Source organism: Panthera onca, chromosome C2 (assembly GCF_046562875.1).
Source record: "Panthera onca isolate mPanOnc1 chromosome C2, mPanOnc1 haplotype 2, whole genome shotgun sequence".
In the NCBI taxonomy this organism is placed as follows: Eukaryota; Metazoa; Chordata; class Mammalia; order Carnivora; family Felidae; genus Panthera; species Panthera onca.
This window is the reverse complement of record NC_138347.1, coordinates 135,562,147-135,582,680: the sequence shown is the minus strand read 5'-3', so window position 1 is coordinate 135,582,680 and position 20,534 is coordinate 135,562,147. Positions and strand designations below refer to the sequence as shown.

Below are 20,534 nucleotides of genomic sequence, written 5' to 3'. Positions count from 1 at the left end.
TCACTCTCCTGTCAAAACATAGAACACTTTCAATAGCCCAGGAAGTTTTCTCCTTCCTTGTTCTAGTCACCCCCTCCTGTAGAGTAACTACTGCTTTGATTTATTTTGTCACAAGAGGATTTTATCTGTTCCAGAATTTCATATAAATGAAATCATACAGTATACACTCTTTTGTGGAAGGCTTCCTTAGTGAGCATTTTGAAAATAATCTGGATTATTTACGTATATCAGTATTATATGTCTTTTTGCTGCTGAGTAATAGTCCATTGTATAAAAAAAAAATCAATGTTTGTTTATCTACCCTTTTATTGACAGACATATGAATGATTGACTGTTATGAATAAGGATACTATGAACATTCTTATGCAAGTCTTTTTGTTGACATATGTCTTCATTTCTTTTGGGTAAAACCTGAAAGTATAAATGCTAACCCATAGGTTTGGTGTATGTTTATTTATATGAGAAATAGTTATACTGATTTCCAAAGTGATTTCGTCATTTTACATTCTGACTACCAGTACAGATTTTCTCTATTTACAGTGGGGTTACTTCATGATAAACCCATTGTAAGTTCAAAATACCCTAAGTTGAAAATGCATTTAATATGTCTACTCCATCAAGCATCAAAGCTTAGCCTAGCCTACCTTAAATGTGTTCAGAACACCCAATGTTAGGTTACGACTGGGCAAGATTATCTAACACAAAGCCCATTTTATAATGAAGGGTTGAAATATCTCATATAATTAATTGAATACTGTACTCAAAGTGGAAAACAAAATGATCACATGTGAACAGAATTGCTGTACGTGTACTCGCTATTGACCTAGTGACCATGTGGCTACCTGGGAGCTTCAGCTCAATGCCACTTCCCAGCAACACGAGAGGATCCTGTCACTGTGACTCACTGGAAAGAGACCAAATTTCAAATTTTGAAGTTCTGTTTCTACTGAACACATATTGCTTTTGCCTGATCGTAAAGTTGAAAATTTAAATTGAACCATCAAAAGTTGGGGACCATCTGTATGTGATGATTCCACTTACTCCACATCCTTGCCAACACTTAGTACGTATTGTCAGTTTTTTCTGTAATTTTAGCCATTCTGGTGAGTGTGCAGTGATAACTTATTGGCTCTGATTTGCGTCTCTCTAAGTACATTTCCCTTAATGATTTATGATGTAGACCTAGACATTAAAAAAACACAGGAGTATCAGGAATATATCCTCATGACTCTAGAGTAGGCAAAAATTCCTTTGACAGATAAATAAAAATATCTACCCATCTATAGGTATATATATATATATATATATATATATATATATATGTACATATATATATACACACAGATACAGATACATACATACACACACACACACATACATACAGTGGACTTCATCAACATTAACCTTAAGAAAATGAATAAACAAGCCACATCCTGTAATAAATACATACATACAAAGCACTTATACCCAGACTATATATAAACAACTCTTTCAACTCAAAATTTTTTTTAAAAAAATCCAATGAGAAATTATGGGCAAAAGATTTGAACAGACACTTCACCAAGGAAGATCTACAATGGCCAAAAAACAACATGAGAAAATCCCTCATAGTACTTCACCTTTACGTTTTTTAGGAGCCAATCATTTTTTATTTTGTACTACAGTTTCTGTAAGTATAACTCCCAACCCAAACTGTAAACCACTTGAAAGCAGAATGAACATTTGAAGCATCTTTGTACCAGGGTATATATACATGTGGAGACAAGAAAGGCTCACAAATATTTTTAAATGGCTGACCAAATGAATTAACCCCGTATATCATAAGACATTTTAGCTGGTCATTCATATTGTAAGCAAATCAAGTGGTAATATTACAGCAGCACCAAGAGAGAAAAAAGAAAATAGATAACAAGAGGAATCGGCCTAAGAGGAGGAAAAACAGTATTTCCTACAAGCAGTTGAAATGACATTTTAAGTGTCAGTGTAAAATATAAGAGGAAATAGGTTTAGTAGACTAAGATGACAACGATAATATGAAATAAAGCTTTCCAAAAATAAGACACCTACTTTTTCGCCCGGGCAACCCATCTCTTTGTGAGTAATTTTGCATCTATGAAAGCCCAGGGGAAGCTATCAGACCAAAACAGGAAGCTGTGCATGTGCTCTCAGGCGGAAGTCACCAAGACATGGCTCTTGTGTACTCTGATGTGCATCCTGCTTGCCAGAAAACTCAGATTCCTTGTCAAAAAATAGACCCTCAAAATGCAGATGGCAGCATTACTGCATCACAATAGTGTTTTCAGATTCGGATGACATCTTGGAATTCCCAACATACCATAATTTGAACACCTATAGGGCACGCATGTCCTTTCTGAAGTAAAATTTGTTCACTAAGGCACTTGTGAATGACTCGTGTAAAACTTGTTTATCCCCACGACTCATGAACTACTGGTCAATATTTACAGTAACTCTAAAAAGGAATTTTCTAGAATCAAAGGTTTACTCAGGTCACCTTCATAATTATTTAAAAATCATAATGCACTCTCTGTTCCAGATGATGTCCTCAAGAACCAGTTCTTTTCAGGAAAAAAAGAAAAAAAAAACTTAAAAATTCCAATAATCTTCTTTCTGTCCCAAATTTCAAACTAATTTGTATAGATCATTCAATTCCCATGTAAAAGAAAGATTGGTTCTTTTCTCTTTCCTGATCAGAGCTTTGACATGTGGAAATGCTGACCAAGAGAAGCAGTTTTCATGACTTTTCCTTTTTGAGATTCTCAGAGGGGAAAAAAGCAAGCTTACTGAATAAATTACATTTCATGACTAGAGCAATAAGCAAGAGGATTAGAGGGACACTCTAAGTGGGGTTCATACAGGTCCTGGGAAAAGAAAGAAAAACAAATTTTTTTTTAAAGAGAAAGAAAGAGTGAGAAGAGTTAAAAGATTTAGAAGACTCTGAAAAAAAAATGACATTCCAGAACTGTAAAATGTGTGTGTGTGTGTGTATGTGCGTGTGTGTGTGTGTGTGTGTGTGTGTGTGTGCATGTTTACGGAGGTGGGGAGAGAAGGTATATAAGAGTCAGAGAAAAGCAAACCTTAAGTGAAAGTTATAGTTGTCAAGAAAACCTTGGAGGATAAATATATTTATCTCTATTAAAGCAAAACATACCAAGATAATTAGCACAACTCCTTAAATAATATGACCTCATCTGTGATGCCATCTCAGGAACATTATTCTCCAATAATAGAGCCGTCTAACACATACACCCACCCACACACACACATTAACATTTTAACACCAGACCCAAAGCCATAGTAATAGACATAAGGGAAGGAAAGGGTGGAAATAGCAAAATGGCAGAGTATTCTTAAACACATTGGATGGACATACTTACAACCTTCAAACCAACCTCTTGAAGTCTCACTTTTTTCTCAAGTTTTCTCAATGAAAAGCTAAAAGGTAAAGAAAAGAAAGCGCTTGTGGCCAGGGTTGGGAGAAAACAAAAAGGAAATGGTTCAAAGTTCTAAAGGCAAATTCACTCCAGGTATGACATTCTTTGCCCTTTCCAGCCTATAAATAGATTGAGCACACATGTTCAAGATTCCTCTGCTCTCCTTGATTGCCCTCTCTCAGGGCAACATTGGCTTAGATTTTCAACAAATTTGATGCATTTCTATGAAATATATATGTATGTAATTTTTAAGATCTGTCATATTTTTAAATGCTCAAGGAGAGCCTATCATTTAAAGGATTCCCCCTGGTTTATACACGTCTAAGTTCCAATTTTGGCATTCGGGACTTCTATGAGATGTGGAATATCAGAATAGCGTTCCATTTCAGAATCAGTGAATGGGTTTGCTACCCCAGAATGTCAGGCTTCAGTATGTTATTTCTGTATTTTAATTCAAATCCTTTATGTGACTACCTATCCATTTCTAATTTGAATTTTGCTGGGTGGTTTAAAGCTTTTAAGTCCTTTCACATCTATTCTTTAAGATGCTTAGTTTAGCATCTTGCATTTTCCCCGCCAGGGTTTTCTTGTGCGTAATTCTTTGGCACGCCAGGTGGCAGGTTCTGAAACAGTTGTTGGGCTTTCTGTGGCCCCCAAACTCTCCCAAGGAATATGGGCACCTTGGGAGCGTCCTGAAGGATTTGGTGCCTGGGGTAATGCGTGCTGTTTGTTTAGTGAATTAGCACCTCAGAAAAAGATCCTGAAGAAGGTGTTCCTGATGGCATGAAGTACAAAAATAGGAAGCATCGTCTATCTTTTCGAGCACTGGTTGGTGCTCTGTCAGCACTCTACAAATTTTAGACTCTAGTTTAAAATTGATAACTTCAATGTTTTCAGCCTGTGTTTCTGATGTTTGAAGACAGGATTTAGAAGATGTCAGCTGGAACCCATGATCTTGGAGGAGCTTTTAATGAGAATGCGGTTCATTTGGTCATAGATGATCCTAATGCCTGTCTCATTCTTTTGTGCTCCCTTGCAGGAATGTGGAGCCAATTTTCCAGGGACTTCGGTTCTGATGTAGATTTTTTTTTAATTCTGTGCTTTAGCAATAAATCTATAATGACTATTTTAAGGTCTAAATATATGAAACATAAATGGTGAAAAGGACACCTGCATTACGGTGGTACCAATAATAGCTATCAGTTATGCATGCTAACTAGGGTGTAGCCACAAGACTAAGTTATTTACATACATGTAATCTTTATAATAACGCTGCACCTTAGGTGCTAATATTAATATTTTACAGATCAAGAAACTGAGCCTTTACATTGCTGAAAATATGTGTCACCTTGACCCCAAAGCCAGGTTTTGACCATTACACTATACTGCCTCTCTCTGCAATGCATTTGAAATGCAATGGATTTTGAAAAGCTGCAACACTCTATAAATGTCAGGTGGTATTATCATGGCTGTTGGAAAGGAGTCTTAATTTTGCACGATTCTCTCTGCCACAATCTGAAGGAAGAAATGCCTTAAAGTGGTTTGAAGGGCACAGCTCTCCTTGTGAGTCATTTGAGTGTAGTTATACCTTGGGAATTAGGTGCAGTAATAACTTCAGAACTAGTGTTGTATAATTTCGAGAACTCAAGTTATGAACCAATGTCACCAGAAGCTGCTATCTACTTCTGAGTGTGGAGAAGAAAAAACAAAATAGCTACTTCAAGGCTGACGAAGGCCTGCCTGGGATGCCTCTGTTTCTCTGTTGTGGTTGCAAAGGGAATGTCTGCATTCTGAGAGCACTTCATAAGGAGTTCATTTATCTGCTCCTTGGATGATACCTATGTGTTAAGGTTTCGAAGGAGAAGATACTGTTTCTGTGACACCACAAGTCAAAGACAACTGTTTCCATTATCCATCACTGTTATTTTGAAGCGAGAAATGGATCGAAGGTCAAGGGTCAAGATTCCTGAGGCAGAAAACTCACACAGTGTGTTTAGTTAGTACTCGGGTAACCCCTCCATGTTATGCAGATAGGACATCTCATAGTTTAAGGCCTCATTGTCTTCTGATCTATCTCTAGGAAAAAATATTATTTGCCAGTCTTCCCTGAAACAGAAACACACATCACTACTGAGACGTGAGACTGCTTTTGCTAACCAGTTGATAAGTTGGGCAGCAGTAAGCCATTGCAAGTTATCAATAATTGCTTTGTTAAGCAAACAGATTTCAGCAATTTCTCTCAAGTAAAATATTGCTTTCATGACATCAACCCTTACGCTGAAAAGACGAATTAATCTGTTGTTGAGGCAACTAAAGTGATCTTAATTATAGCTGTGAGTTTGGTGTCATCCATAGATTAGGGGAACTATTTTGTTGATCTTAATGGATTCTTGAATTTACGAGAATTTCCTCTCTCTCTGTCTCTCTGTGTCTCCCTCTGTGTGTGTGTGTCTCTCTCCCTCCACCCCTCCCTCGTGCTCTCAGTTACACAAGAATGCTCAGGCCTGAGCTGGTGTAGTAAATGTCTGTGAAGGCATTCAAATATCTACCCCTCTACCATCATTAGTAAGCACTGCTTTGGAGCAGGGGCAAAAACAAACAGCCTCTGTCACATGGGAGGAAGTGTGAGTACCTCCTTGCTGATAAGGTGAGATACCTGTGATCACACCTTCAGGGGATGTGTTTGGGGGAGAAGGTGAATAAGTAAACTTGGTGACGGTCCCAGCCAAGAGCAGCTCGAGAACTGGAATTGGAGTATGAACCAGAGCTATGGCGCATCACTCACCCACTTCTGGTTTTTAAATTCTTATTTAAAAATTCAGCACAGAACCTCTCCATGGTTTCCCGTTTCAGCCTTTTTATTTTTCTCTGCCCTAAGGAAGTCCAATTTCTTGTTGTGTGCAATTCTAACTTGTTTTGCGTTATTACCAATTTATCTCATTTTGAGTTAAATTGCACTCTCCTTTGTTCTGGAGGGGAAAGCTTGAAAATTTAAGCCTCCTTAAGGACAGTGTGGTGGAGAATCCACTGCAGGTTTTATCACTTCTATCAGCCCATATCTATAGATACAGTGTGAGAGATCACAGCGTTCTAGGTAAATTGTTATCCTTGAGTTAATGAGACAAGGGCTTTGGTCATTAATACATACTTTCAGCTTTAAAACAATGTGGGAAAGCCCTTGAAAGATTTCTTACAGAAATAGCTAAGACATTGAGTGTGTGTGCATGTGTGTGTGTGTGTGTGTGTGTGTGTGTGTGTGTGTATGTGTGTGTGTGTGTCTACACACATCCCTTAGGTTTGGGTTAGAAGCCAGAATGAGAGTTGGAAATTAAAACTAATAGGCAAAGTCTCAAAAATCTAAGTTTTGTTTTCAGTTAGAATCTTAAAGAAGGGTTTGAGTGGTTCATATTCTATCTAAAATGGTTTGTTCATAAATAATGAATGTTAGAAAGGCAGAATGCCTAAAGTCCCTTTACATCCAAAAGGAAATTTATGATCCCTTCAAAATTTTAAATCATTTCAGACTGGGTAAAAAGAATACCTTGAGGTATTATTCTTGACCTAAGTTCTACTCTGGCAACTTGCTAGAATTATATTCCATAGAAGGCAGAGTTAATCAATCTCAGCACTATTGGTACTTTGGACCAGATAATTCTTTGTTATCAGGACCTGTCCTGAGAATTACGAGACTTTTAGCAATACTCCTGGCCTGTACCCACTGGATTCTAGTAGCAACCTACCATCAGATGAGAGAATCAAAAATGTCTCTAGACATTGCCAAATGTCCCATGGGAAAAATGGGAATGAAATCACCTCAGCTGAGAATCACTGATAAAAGAATTCCTGTGTAGTGTGTGTGTGTGTGTGTGTGTGCGCGCGCACGCGTGTGCTCATGTATGGGCGGTGGGGGGGGGAGATTCTTACTAAAGACACTAACTGTAAAATAATTTCGACTTTAATTTGGTACTGTACTTTGAAAAACATGACCACAAACACTTGTCATCTCTCATAAGAGGTGGAGAATATTTTCCATCCCTTTGAATCTTGCTTTGCCTTGCAAAAAGCTTTCATAAAAAGAATGTGCATATGTGACATAATGTGACATCTGAAGCTAGGACCTGGGAGATTTTACAGGCTCCAGTTTGCTGTCTTGGAGTGCTGCCTTGAGACCACTGTGTAAGGAAGCCCATCTAGCCTACTGGAAGATCAAAGGGGACACGAAACAAAGACAAGATGCTTCACCCAACAGCAAGCACCAATGCCAGAAATAAGAATGAAGCCGTCTTGAACTCTGCAGGACAGATGGTCCTCCAGCTAACTCAGCCTCATGAGTGAACCTGGGTGGAACCAGCAGAGGAAACAACCAGCCAACCTATAGAATCAAGAGAAATCGGAGTTGTTCTTATTTTAAGCCTCCAAGTTTTGGAGTGGTTTCTTACGCAGCAAGGACTAAAATGGTTCCCTGGTTTGGACATAATTAAGAGACTTCTGTATGAAACGTGGGGGATCGAATCCAGACAGGAGAGTCACTTGTGGGTAGAGTCGTGAAGACATGGTTCCTAGTGCCACCAGAGACTTCATACAGCTTCTTAAGAGTGTATGTGTAGGTTGGATAGCAATTTTTCAGATCTTCATCCAAATCCGTTAGGGAAAAGTATGTTTGCACAGTATCAACGGTGTACAAGGTAGAAGGGGAAGAGGGTATAGGCAATGGCTTTCTGTCTGTTTTAAAGTAAGTTAAAACAAAATCGTGGCTGTCGTTGTGAAAAATAAAACATCATGCCAGAACAATAAACACATATGCGTCAAACAGATAACGACTGTGGAGGTTTTGTGTTGATAACTTGTCAACTTGGTTATGCTGGAAGAATCTTCCCAGAACTTTCTTTCACATATGGTTCTAGATTAAAGCTAACCAAAAGAGAAACCCACAGGACATTTTTGAAAGGTGGAACTGAAGCCACAGCCATTATGCTCTGAGGTTTTCATGGTCAGATGCAGTGAGAACTGCATGGGTGCCATGGATGCAGAGATGGCTGTGGATGCCATCATATCCTCGCTCTACCCGCTACGTTGTGTCCAGTTATTCCAAACTGCTCGCCCTGCTGCTCAACAGCTACTGCAAACCCACCACCTGAAGTAGAGGCAACAGCTTGCAAGTTTTCTTTGCCAACTCTCCTTCATAAAACAACTTCAGCATCTGGACATGCTTAGCTTCCAGAATTTCCTACAAACCATCATCTGCTCTTTTGTATCGTGTGTGAGAAGGGCTGCTTGGGGTTCTTTATCTGATCGTTCAAGTCTTCCTTTTGGACTTCTCTTCATCTTCTCCCAGATTTGTGCATGGTCTTCCGATAATAGACTCTTTAGATCATGATACTCATTAGCAGTTTTTACTTCCTAATTGAACGCTGGAAAATAGGGTAAGACAATAGTTAGGAAGGAAGAAATGGAGAGGATTGGATTCCATTCTGGCATGCTGTGTGATCACACATAATTCTGAGGAGCCCATATATGTTGGATTTCCTAGCATTGATCAGACTGGAAAACGTCCTTACAGTGTGATGCCCATTCATTTTTCACTTGGTCATGGAAAGTCAGAGAATGGGAGAAAACATTTAAAAAATTGCCCCTGCTTCTTAGTTGTTCCAGTTATAAATCAAGGAGAATTCAAGAAGGATTTTTACAACATAGCAAGGGGAATTAACACACTGTCTAATGAGATAAAGATCTCATGGGCAAATACCATATTGAGGAACAGTAACCAGAGACATTTTTTTTTAATTTTTTTTTTAACGTTTATTTATTGTTGAGACAGAGAGAGACAGAGCATGAACGGGGGAGGGTCACAGAGAGAGGGAGACACAGAATCTGAAACAGGCTCCAGGCTCTGAGCTGTCAGCACAGAGCCCGACGCGGGGTCGAACCCAAGGACCATGAGATCATGACCTGAGCCGAAGTCGGACACTTAACCGACCGAGCCACCCAGGCGCCCCCAGAGACACTTTTAAAATCAGAAGTAGAGGAAAAAGAACCCTAGACATTTTGGTGATACAAGAAAATGTTTATGGCATTCGAAGAGAGATGTAGTTCAGAAATAATTTAAATAGATTTAAGTGCCCATCATAAATACCAAAATACTAAAAAAAGAAAAACTGTAGGCAAATGGAAGCTTGAGAGGTATAAATCAATAAAGAATAAAAAAAAATTCTGTAAGACAGATTGATATGTATCAGGGAGAAATAAATGTTATAGCCTCAAGCTTGACAAAAGTGAGCTTTGGACTTCTGAAAGTATTGTATGTGCAAAAAGAAAGCTGTGATGTTTGTGGTATATTCCATAATGGTGAGAAGGAATCTTGAAATCAAGAAGGACTACAATTCTGAACTATGGAAAACTATGGAAATAATTTTCTTAAGCTCAGTGGATCAAATCAAACATACACTACTGGTTTTCACTTACTTTTGGCCTTAAAAGTTTAACCCTGGACCAAAGTGGATGCAAGATCTACACCAGTGGTTCGCAAATTCTAGAAGACATCAGAAATCACCTGGGGGCTTGCAGATAAGATGCCATATGGGCCCGTATTCAGATCCTGATTCAATAGACCCTGAGAGAAATGCAGAAATTTCTACTCTTTGGAAACATTCCAAGTGATTTTGACCTTGATAGTCTAAGATCATACCTCGAGTGACAGTTACCTGGACCCAGAAGAATGAGTTCACAGGCTCTGGACTGAGTATACCAAATGAAAATATCTAAATGTTATTTTCTTTTTAAAAGAATGTTTATTTACTTTTGAGAGAGAGAGGGAGAGAGAGAGGGAGAGAGAGAAAGAGAGAGAGAAAGAGAGAGAGAGAGAGAGAGAGAGAGAGAGAGAGAGAGAGAACATCCTGTACTGCTGAGTTTCTGATGCGGTTGGCAGCTTTATCTCAGATGTCAAGGCCTGAGGGTCTCAAATTTGCTAGCAGACTCAGGAAGATGGCTCCAGACCAAAGCAGAATTTTTCCCCATCGTGTATTGTTAATTCCAAAGAAATGTATAAAATTGCTCATGTGATTTATTGACCACGGAAAATCTGTATTTTTTTCTAATAGAGTATATTTAGGAAAATTAAGGAAACCTTTAGCTCACTATGAAGAAGAGTTTACTTTTGGCAAAAGGGAAAATATTCAAACATTCTGCTTTTCAAAAATGGCAAGGGAGTACACATTTTGTATTTAAGGATTTCGCAATAATTCAGATGTGAAATGGGATATCAATCATCTGAACTTGGCATCTCAGTTTTGCTTATGTTTTTGTGAGTGGAAATGTCATTGCATTTAACAAGGACAAGTGTTTCAAATGTTCTTTCTTGCATCCTTGCTTTGTAGACTTTGTTCTCTCTGTCTGAAATGCCTCCCTTACACCTTCTTCACTTAACTAAATCCTGCTTTTTTCCCCTGAGACTCAGCTCAGACTCTACCTCCTCCACTGGGTTTTCCTTGAAATTCCCTATCCCGACCACTTTTCCTTCTTGAACTACCTGGTCTCATAGTAACTGGGGCTTCCGTCTATCAGTGCATCATGACTCTAATGTCTGCAGCCCCTTAGCCTCCACCAATAACCTATGAGTTCAACCAGATCAAAAGACTCCTCTTATTTGTTTCTATTTTTGGACTTGAGCAAACAGTAGGGGTTAAAAAAGTAACAGCATAATAACTGGATTTTAAACATTGAAAATTATTACATCTTCGCGAAGCATAACATGAGTGTTGGTTGCATGTATACAAAAACCCAGGAGGTCATTCACTGCAAGATGTGTAACCACATCAAGAAAAGCTAACATAAGAAATCACATACCCACAGCAGCAAACATGTACAGCAACATGTAAGGAAAAGAGAAAGGGTAGTATGACACACTATGTTCAGGTGCTACAAAGTTACAGTATGGTTGGAATTTATTTTCCCCCTTCCACTGAAACACACACACACACACACACACACACACACACACACACACACTCACAGGCAAGGAAGTTTTCTGGCACCTTTCCTCCACGTAGCACATAGCAAAGACCTGAACAGAGCTGAGCAAACACTGATGTTTCTATCTCCTTTGGGCTTATTAACAGGAACAATCTAGTACTATTCTTTCAGGTAAGTGTACACATTCTCCTAACCAAACAGAAGAACACAAATAAGTACTTGATTTTCAAAGAAAAGACATAAAATATTTCTTTCCCTTGAATTATTTTGTAAGTTTATTTTGAGAGAGAGAGAGAGAGAGAGAGAGAGAGAGAGAGAGAGAGAGTACCTCAGAGAGAGAGGAGAGAGAAGAGAGTCCCAAACACTGAGTGTGGAGCCCAGTGTGGGGTTTAGATCTCAAGAACCATGAGATTGTGACCTGAGCCAAAATCAAGAGTTGGACACTTAATTGACTAAGCCACCCAGGCTCTCCAGTGAATTATTTATTTAAAATACAACATCTTCTTTGGGGCACCTGGGTGGCTCAGTCATTAAGCATCTGACTTTGGCTCAGGTCATGTTCTCATGGTTCCTGAGTTTGAGCCCCATTTCAGGTGAGCCCTGCTTCTCTATCTCTCCCTCTTGCTCTCTCTCCCTCCCTCTCTCTGCCCTTCGAGCCCCCTTGTGCCCTCTCTTTCTCACTCTCTCTCTCTCTCTCTGAGAACACAAATACATAAATAAAAAATAAAATACAACTTCGTCATTTAATGAGTATTGCTTATTTGGGGACAATTTTACATTTATTTTTAATGTTCAAAACTTTTTTTAAAAAGTACAAATTGCTTACTAGTTTCGTATTCTTTGTGCCCCCACTGCAAGCTGAGCTAGGCAAGGCCAACTAAACTGTGATTAAGAAAACGAGGTGTTTTTTTTTCTTTTAATCAGTGAAATTAAAAAGTTGGCACGCGATGGTCACAGCTCCTTAAAATAATCACTAAATAAAGAAGAGGTAGTTTGGTATGTAGCACGGTAGGACAATAATCAGAAAGTCATAGAAGAAAACATCTTTAAATAAAAGTGATAAACCTGTATAATGCATAGGGTTTATTCCAATAACCTCCAAAATTAATATCTCATGAAAGAGTGAGTGCAAATCACCGCACCTTATTCAGTGCAATCAGACTGAACCTGCTGTCTGCCTATAAAGCTGTCATTGCAGAGGCGTTTATAACCTCAGCAAACAAATATTGTTCAGGTAGAAGATGAGCACACGTGGAAAGGGAACACATGTTGCATATTTCAAATGAAAAAATTATTGAAATTTAAGAAATTAAAAGGCTTCAAATATTTTGAGTCCTATGGCCACTCAAAATCCCTATGTCACGTTACTCATTCTTAGAAATCATGAACCTTGGGGCGCCTGGGTGGCTCAGTCAGTTAAGCGGCCGACTTCAGCCCAGGTCATGATCTTGTGGTCCGTGAGTTCGAGCCCCGTGTCGGGCTCTGTGCTAACAGCTCAGAGCCTGGAGCCTGTTTCAGATTCTGTGTCTCCCTCTCTCTGACCCTCCCCCGTTCATGCTTTGTCTCTCTCTGTCTCAAAAATAAATAAACGCTAAAAAAAAAATTTTTTTTTTAAAAAGAAATCATGAACCTCTACAATTTCAGATATAGTCCAGCTCCAGATGTGGCTGCAGATGTATTTAAACATTTCAGAGGCACGGTACCTGGTGGGTTGATATATATAAGATTTTTTTTTAAGTGGAATACCTACATCTTAAATTCTGAGAGGCATAGACAAATGCTGGCTTTACTACGCATAGTAATATGTTGAAATTATTTCAAAAGAAGTAGTTAGACATTAATGTGAAAGGAACTTCAGTATATTTGAGGGAATGTGCTGGAGTTAATGTGTATTTGGGATTTTGACAAATCAAAATGATTTGCTAATTTAAGGAGAAGATAAATCCTAATTTCTGCATGAAAACAAATTTCTCTTTGTGGCGTACGTAAGGCAATAATTCATATTCCTATTTGACTGTATGGCCTTCTTTGTGTCTTCACTCAGATGTTTCTTGCTTGGTGGGGCCCACCCAGAAGATCTATTTAATATTGAAATATTCCACCTGTACTCCCGCACCCCTTGACTTTGGCTGGTTTTTGTTTTCGTTAGTTTGTTTGTTTTTTACCTTTTTCATAACACTTCTTCCTGTTTAACTTATCTACAATGCTTATTGCTTATCATTTGTCTCCCTACCTGAGAATGAATCTAAACTCCTTGAGAGAGGGGTATTTTACCTGATTTGCTGCGTGGTAGCTGGTACAAGGTGGGCACACAATTCACACTCAGTGACTTACGGTGAATTTGTTTGTATATGTACTATCTGAAAAAGTCAAAAACATATTTTAGTAAAACTCATTTTACCAATAGATCAAGTTGAGTGTCAGCATTATTTGGTATCAATTCATGGTGCAAATTTCAAGCAATTTTTAAATTGTACTACAATATTTAGAATGTTGTTTTCAAATATATTTTTGTTAATAGTGATATGCCTACTTCGGTACATTACGCTGTAGAAACACTTTTGTTTGACAGTTTACAGACTGCGATATGCACGTGGGGAAACTCACTTTTATAAGAATTGTTTTAACGAAAGACATCAGCCTGAAACAAAGAAAAACAAACCTGGATTCACTTTACAGCCAAGATTTTGGTTCTGAAAACTCTGCCTTACATTTGACATTAGGAACATTTGAAAGAGACAATTGAAAGGCATTTTCGTAATACATTGTTATACACCCATTTCTTTGATGACTTCATCCACCTCCATTACTGATCTGCATCTAGACCACTTTTCTCATCCATTTAAATTTCAGCACCTGCTCCACATCGGTCTTGCCAGGATGACCTCAGTGCTTTGTCAGATGCAGGACTACAAGTGGAGCAAATACTTTCATCACTTTTATTACTACACTTTCATTAAATTTTCCCAGTGTCTACCTTTCTAGTCAGAGAAGCGTGACCCTGTTTGTAAATTCTAATACTACAGTAATGGGGTTATGCTGGAACTAGAAATGCCCTTGCTCTTCAGGGAACATTGTCCTCTTTTAACTACCCGTCACATATTTGGGACTCTGCCTTGGAGTTTAGGGATGAATTGTCTCACCCTCTCGATAGCACATCTAGCTACCTGGGTTCACAATGTGGGATTGATCGTGATTCCCTGCCACCAATATTCAAATTATCCACACACTCCTAATACAGCTTCAGCTTCTAGCAGCCCCATGATGTATCCATTATGCATGAAATATGTGATCTGAATCCATATGACATGTAACAGTAAAGTTATAGAAATATACTGACAGTTCTCTTTTTGACTACAATGCAGATAAGAAAAAAGCAACAAAAAATAAAATACAAAGAAGTAACCCTTGTGGTTGTTGGTTAATTCCTGTAGCTCTCTACGTAAGATTTCATGCCATTTTTTAATAAAAGTGCATGGAAGGTATTAGGTCAGGTGATAATGATCCTTCTGGACTATAGCAATTGCCTCCTACATGGCTTTCCCTTTCAGTCCTGCCTCTTTCCTCTCCATCCTCCACAGGATAGACAAAATTATCTTCCTGAAAACTTTTTATAATTTTTTTTCATTATTTTTTATTTACTTTTTGAGAGAGAGAGAGAGACAGAGAGCAAGCTGGGGAGGGGCAGAGAGAGAGGGAGACACAGAATCCAAAGCAGGCTTCAGGCTCCGAGCTGTCAGCACGGAGCCCAACGTGGGGATCGAACTCACAGACTGCAAGATCATGACCTGAACCGAAGTCGGATGCTTAACCAGCTGAGCCACCCAGGTGCCCCTCTTCCTGAAATCTTTTAATCCCTTGTTAGCTCCTTAGTGCCTATAAAACAAAATCCAGACTCCTTCCGAATGCATACAGAAAAGCGCCTTAACAATGTGGCCACAACTTGTTGTTCAGACTACTCTGTCCACTGTCTCCTACCTTTTCCTGTGTGCTTCAGAGGAACTTCCTTGCTGTTTGAGATGTTCATGATGTTCTGCCTGATTGGGATCTCTACGTGTCTGTTTAACCCACCCAGTGACTAACATGAAACTTGAGACGTACTAGAACCAATAAACGGATTCCAGATTTAAGATGGTTGATGAAAACTTAGCTTCCTTCCCATTCCAAATCACAGAGGAAAAAATAAAATAAAAGTAAAATACATCCATGGCAGTGCTGGAAGCACAGGAAGAATGCAAACAGTAAATGAGCTCAGTCAGGAATTTGAGGAAGATATAAACGTTGGCATATAAAATCCAATAGGGCTGGTGAATCTGTGGCCCAATGTTAAAAAAGAAAGCTCTTATAAATTTTCATAATTTCCAATTTTTTAGGTTTCATGGTTTCCAGTTATTCAGCATGGACACAACCGGTGAGCAAATTAGTGACCTGGAAGATCAAACAAAGCACTTCTCTCATAACACGTTGAAAGGATAAAGATGCAGAAAGTATGAGGAAGTCATTAGGAAAAATAACGAATAAATTCAGAAGTTTCAATTTCTATTTAACAGGAATTCCAGTAAGGAATGAGGAAGATGCAATGTTGGAATAACCTAAAATTAATAGAAGAATTCCCCTGAGCTGGGGGAAAAAAAAATGGAAATCTTTCATTTAAAAAAGCTATCAAGCGGCGCCTGGATGACTTAGTCGGTGAAGCATCTGACTTAGGTTCAGGTCGTGATCTCACGGTTCGTGAGTTCGAGCCCCACGTTGGGCTCCGTGCTGTCAGCTTGGAGCCTGGAGCCCGCTTCCGATTCTGTGTCTCCCTCTCTCTCTAACCCTCCCCCACTCATGCTCTGTCTCTCATTCTCTCAAAAATAATAAACAAACATTAAAAAAAAATTTTTAAGCTGTCAATTGCCAAGTTGCCAGGTTCTCAATGGAGTAAAAATTCACCTTCAAAGATAAAGAGAAATATCATAAAAACTAAAATCACAGAAATACTAAGCTAGTTTCCTTCAGCTTCAAAGGAATGGAGATAAAATGGAATGAGAATGCAGACGTATCATTGACATGTCTGGATGCTAGAAGACCATGAAAAATTTTCCTCCTGGATTCTGAGATTAAATTATTTTGAAGCTAAAATTCTACATACAGCAAAATTATCAATCAAGTGAAAGAAAAACATTTGTGGGCATACATAGCAAGACTCAGGCAGCTCATAATCCACAAATTTTTCTACATGGAGTACTTGAGGCAGTACTTAAATAAAGCAATAGATGATAGATGGATAGATAGATAGATAGATAGATAGATAGATAGATATTATCAAGGGAAAAGCATACAATAAAGACAAAAGTAGCCAAAAAGAGAGCAGTTAAACTCTTGATTTAAATGATCATTATTAAGTGTCTAAGACATTTATGAAAATTCTGGAATTCTTATGTCCTAGAAATTCCTAAATTCCTAAATAAAATAACAACAATAGTTTTACCAATACTTTACCAATAGTTTCATAAATTAAGATTCCAGAACTCTAGAGTCTAAATTCCAGTGAGTCTATAATCTTGGATGGCCCAAATAAATTATGTATTTATTCCCACTAACCCCTAACTGAAATTTAGCATAAGCGTCAATTATAAATCTAAGCAAGAAACGTAGTAGAATTACCAACACTGTGAACTTTCATCAGTATCAATCACAGAAATGTGTATCTCATTTTTCAGTTGGTATAGGTATGTGAAAATATCATTTATCATAGTCATTAGATCGGCCTGTAGATGGTACATACTCTCCCAAGTTCCCCTCTACGGATGTTCCGGCACAGGAGCTGATCGCCCCCTCAGATAAACGTGCCCGGTTATCCACATTCTCTGCCACCATTGGTGCCTCTGCCATCCATTTTACTCTCTGTTGGTCCGATTTGCCTCCGAGTGAAAGAGATGAGCTTCTTCCCTTACTTGCTAAAGTTTTGTAAAACTGGACAGTTGGGATGAGAATGTTTAACTCTCCCTAAGGCAGTATGGTGTTCCGTAACTACAGATAACTGAGCGAACTACAAGTATAAGCCAGGCAAGTTCAAACAAATCACATGATTGAGATAACTGTTTGAAATATTATTTCAAGTAACTTATTAGCATTCACAGATGGTGCAGTGATACGGGCCATGAGTGCTGCAAGTTCTGAGCAGCAGAGGTTCTTTTCTTGACTTGGTTTCCTCTTCGATTCCCATTTTGTACACTGAGTTAGGAGGTAAAGGCAAGCACACGTAGTATATTACACGAGCAGGTTTTGTGCATTTGCGTTCGACGAAAATACTGAGCATATCGAGAAAAACATTGTGAGAACATAACTGGGGGGGAAAAACCACCCACAATCTACACACACACACATTATTTGTAGGAAGGCACAGAAAATCACATTGCTCCAGTCACAATAAGAGTCACATTCTAGGGAGGACATTGTAGAAAGTGATTCTAAAAAGTGGTCCACAGACTTCATCAACTGCCAAAGGGGTCCATGGCATTACAATTTTTTTTAATTTTTTAATTTTTTTTATGTTTATTTTTGAGAATGAGAGAGTGCCAGTGGGGAAGGGGCGGGGGGGGGGGGGCGCAAACCCACCAACCCAACCCGGGAGGTCATGACCTGAGCTCAACTCGGACACTCAACCCACTGAGCCACCTAGGCACCCCCCAATTTTTTGAAAGTAAAGAATCTCTGATCTAGGTCAAGAAGATGTTTTCTGAGAAGATAAAAATCAGCAACACCAGCTCAGGAGGTGGGCAAAAGAACTGGGAGAGAGCAATAGTTGGAGGCAAAACTGAGGGCTTGTCAGAGTTACACACACACACACACACACACACACACACACACACACACCCCATCACCCTTACCACTGTGAAAGACCTGTGCCAAAATACCATCAAACCCTCGAGGAACAGAGCATTTCTCTTATTTAAGTCCTTTTAGCAATTAGAGAAAGTTAACACAAACAAAAGAACGTGCACCAATTCACTCCACAAATCAAGTAAAATGGCCGTGATATCAAGACTAAGAAACGTATGTATATACTGGACAACCATTGAAGCAATCTTACTTCTACAATTTCCTCAACGAAATCAAGAAAGCAAATAAACTTCCACCAGTGTGGCTAGAAAGAGGATGGGGAGGAAAGACAGGCATTTGAGAAGGTTTGTAAATTGGTATAGGAAGGTTGACACTTCAATTTTCTGTATGTTAAGAAGCACCACCCACCTCTGAGAGGAAAGCTGGAGAAGACTAGGGGAGCCTGCCATCCGAACGGAATGGAGGCAGTTGGAAATAACTGTGGCAGACAGTGGGAGGGCGATTTAACCAGAGAAATAATTAGGATTGCTGGGTAGTGTTGAGCGTCTATTGCTGCCTTTGGCGATGTTTTCTTTCTTTTTTTTTTTTCCATTTACATTTATTTAATTAATTTTATTTTTACTGAAGTATAATTAACATACAGTGTTATATTAGTTTCAAGTGTACAATATAATGATTCAACAATTCTATACAATGCTCAGTGCTCATCATGGTAAGTGTTCTCTCTTTAAAAAAATTTTTTTTAAATTTTTATTTATTTTAGAGAAAGAGAGTGCATGTGTGTGCATTAGTTGGGGAGAATGGCAGAGGGAAAGAGAGAGAATCCCAAGCAGGCTCCTGCTCAGCTCAGAGCCAGATCCCAGGACCCTGGGATCATGATCAGAGCTAAAATCAAAAGTCAGGTGCTCAACCAACTGAGCCACCTAGGCCCCCCCCTCCCGGGTGCACTTCTTAATTCCATTCACCTATTTCACCCTCCTCCTCCCCCTTCTCTGATAACCACCTCTGTATTTAAGAGTCTGTTTTCTTTTTTTTCTTGTCTCTTCTTTTTTCTTTCTTTCTTTCTTTCTTTCTTTCTTTCTTTCTTTCTTTCTTTCTTTCTTTTTGTTAAATTCCACATATGGGTTTTCTTCAACACAGTTTGTCTGCTTGGCTATCAGCCATGGAGAGTTGTTTTGAAGATAGAGGCAAAAAAAGAGAGTCCAATGACATAATAACTATTTAATCTGGAAAAGGTGAGAAGTGAAGAGTTTATGCCAATAATCTAGAGATCTGGCTGTTGGAACAGAATGGCCTGGTGGAGAGTTATTGATAAGGAAGATTATTACATATTTCTATTATGGAATACTATGCAGCAATTTAAAAGAATGAAGTAGGTCAATATGCAAAACTGTAAAACTCCCCAAGATGCACTGTTGAATATGTTGAATATTGAATATGGAAACCAAGACATAGAAGTGTGTGTGTGTGTGTGTGTGTGTGTGTGTGTGCGTGCGCATTCTGCCAAATCCAATTATAGGGAGGAGGGCTTATAATTTTTTGTTTTTATTTTACTTTCCTATGGTTTGAGTTTGCTACACCTAGCATGCATTTTAACTTTGAAAAATATTTTTTAAAAAAGCTATTTCCATGTTGGAAAAAAATGGTGTGCATAACTCCATCATACAAAGATACTGCTGTTAACACTTCTATTTGTTTTCATACAATATTTTTTGATGCAAATATCTTTTCTTTAACAGAAGGGAATCACATTGCGCATACTGTTTTTAATCAGCCTTTTCTACCTTTTCCATAGCATTAAATATTTCTCTAGTATCATTTTAGTGGCTAAATAAAACCTCGTTGTTAAATATTTATGTTTTATTCAGTTCTTGTTTCTACCAAAAACACTTCCATAAAAATCTTGTAGCTATAATTTTGCAAACATCTATGACTATTTTCTTAGCATGAATCCCCCAAAGTAAAAATGCTTGTTTAAAGGTTTTATGCAGAATTCTGAGGCATTCAATAGAAATGTCCAAACTGCCTTCGAGAAAGATTTTTAAAATTTACCATCTCACCAAGAGCATATGACAGTGCCGCTTTTTGTACCATTTTTCCAACACTGGGAATATGATTTAAAAAAAAAAAAACAACTAGATTTATCATGAAATTAGAATATTTTTTCACTCTAATTCTATATTAAATGGCATTTTCAAACTTGAACACATTGTAATACTGACCTGAATACAGTTTGATTCTGCGGGATACAGAAATCAGGGCAATATTTATGTACTTTTTGCAGAC

General features: G+C 38.4%; 1 protein-coding gene across 1 annotated transcript in view; it reads right to left on the bottom strand.

The window, feature by feature from the left end:
• Nucleotides 1–7,318: 7,318 nt before the first annotated feature.
• LOC132683053 (uncharacterized) overlaps nucleotides 7,319–20,534 on the bottom strand; it is a 50,816-nt gene continuing 37,600 nt past the window's right edge. The window contains exons 4-5 of the transcript XR_009612025.3: nucleotides 13,695–13,780; nucleotides 7,319–8,863 (exon numbers count right to left, since the gene is read on the bottom strand). The gene's annotated coding sequence lies outside the window, so the exon portion shown is untranslated. The remainder of the gene's footprint in view (nucleotides 8,864–13,694; nucleotides 13,781–20,534) is intronic.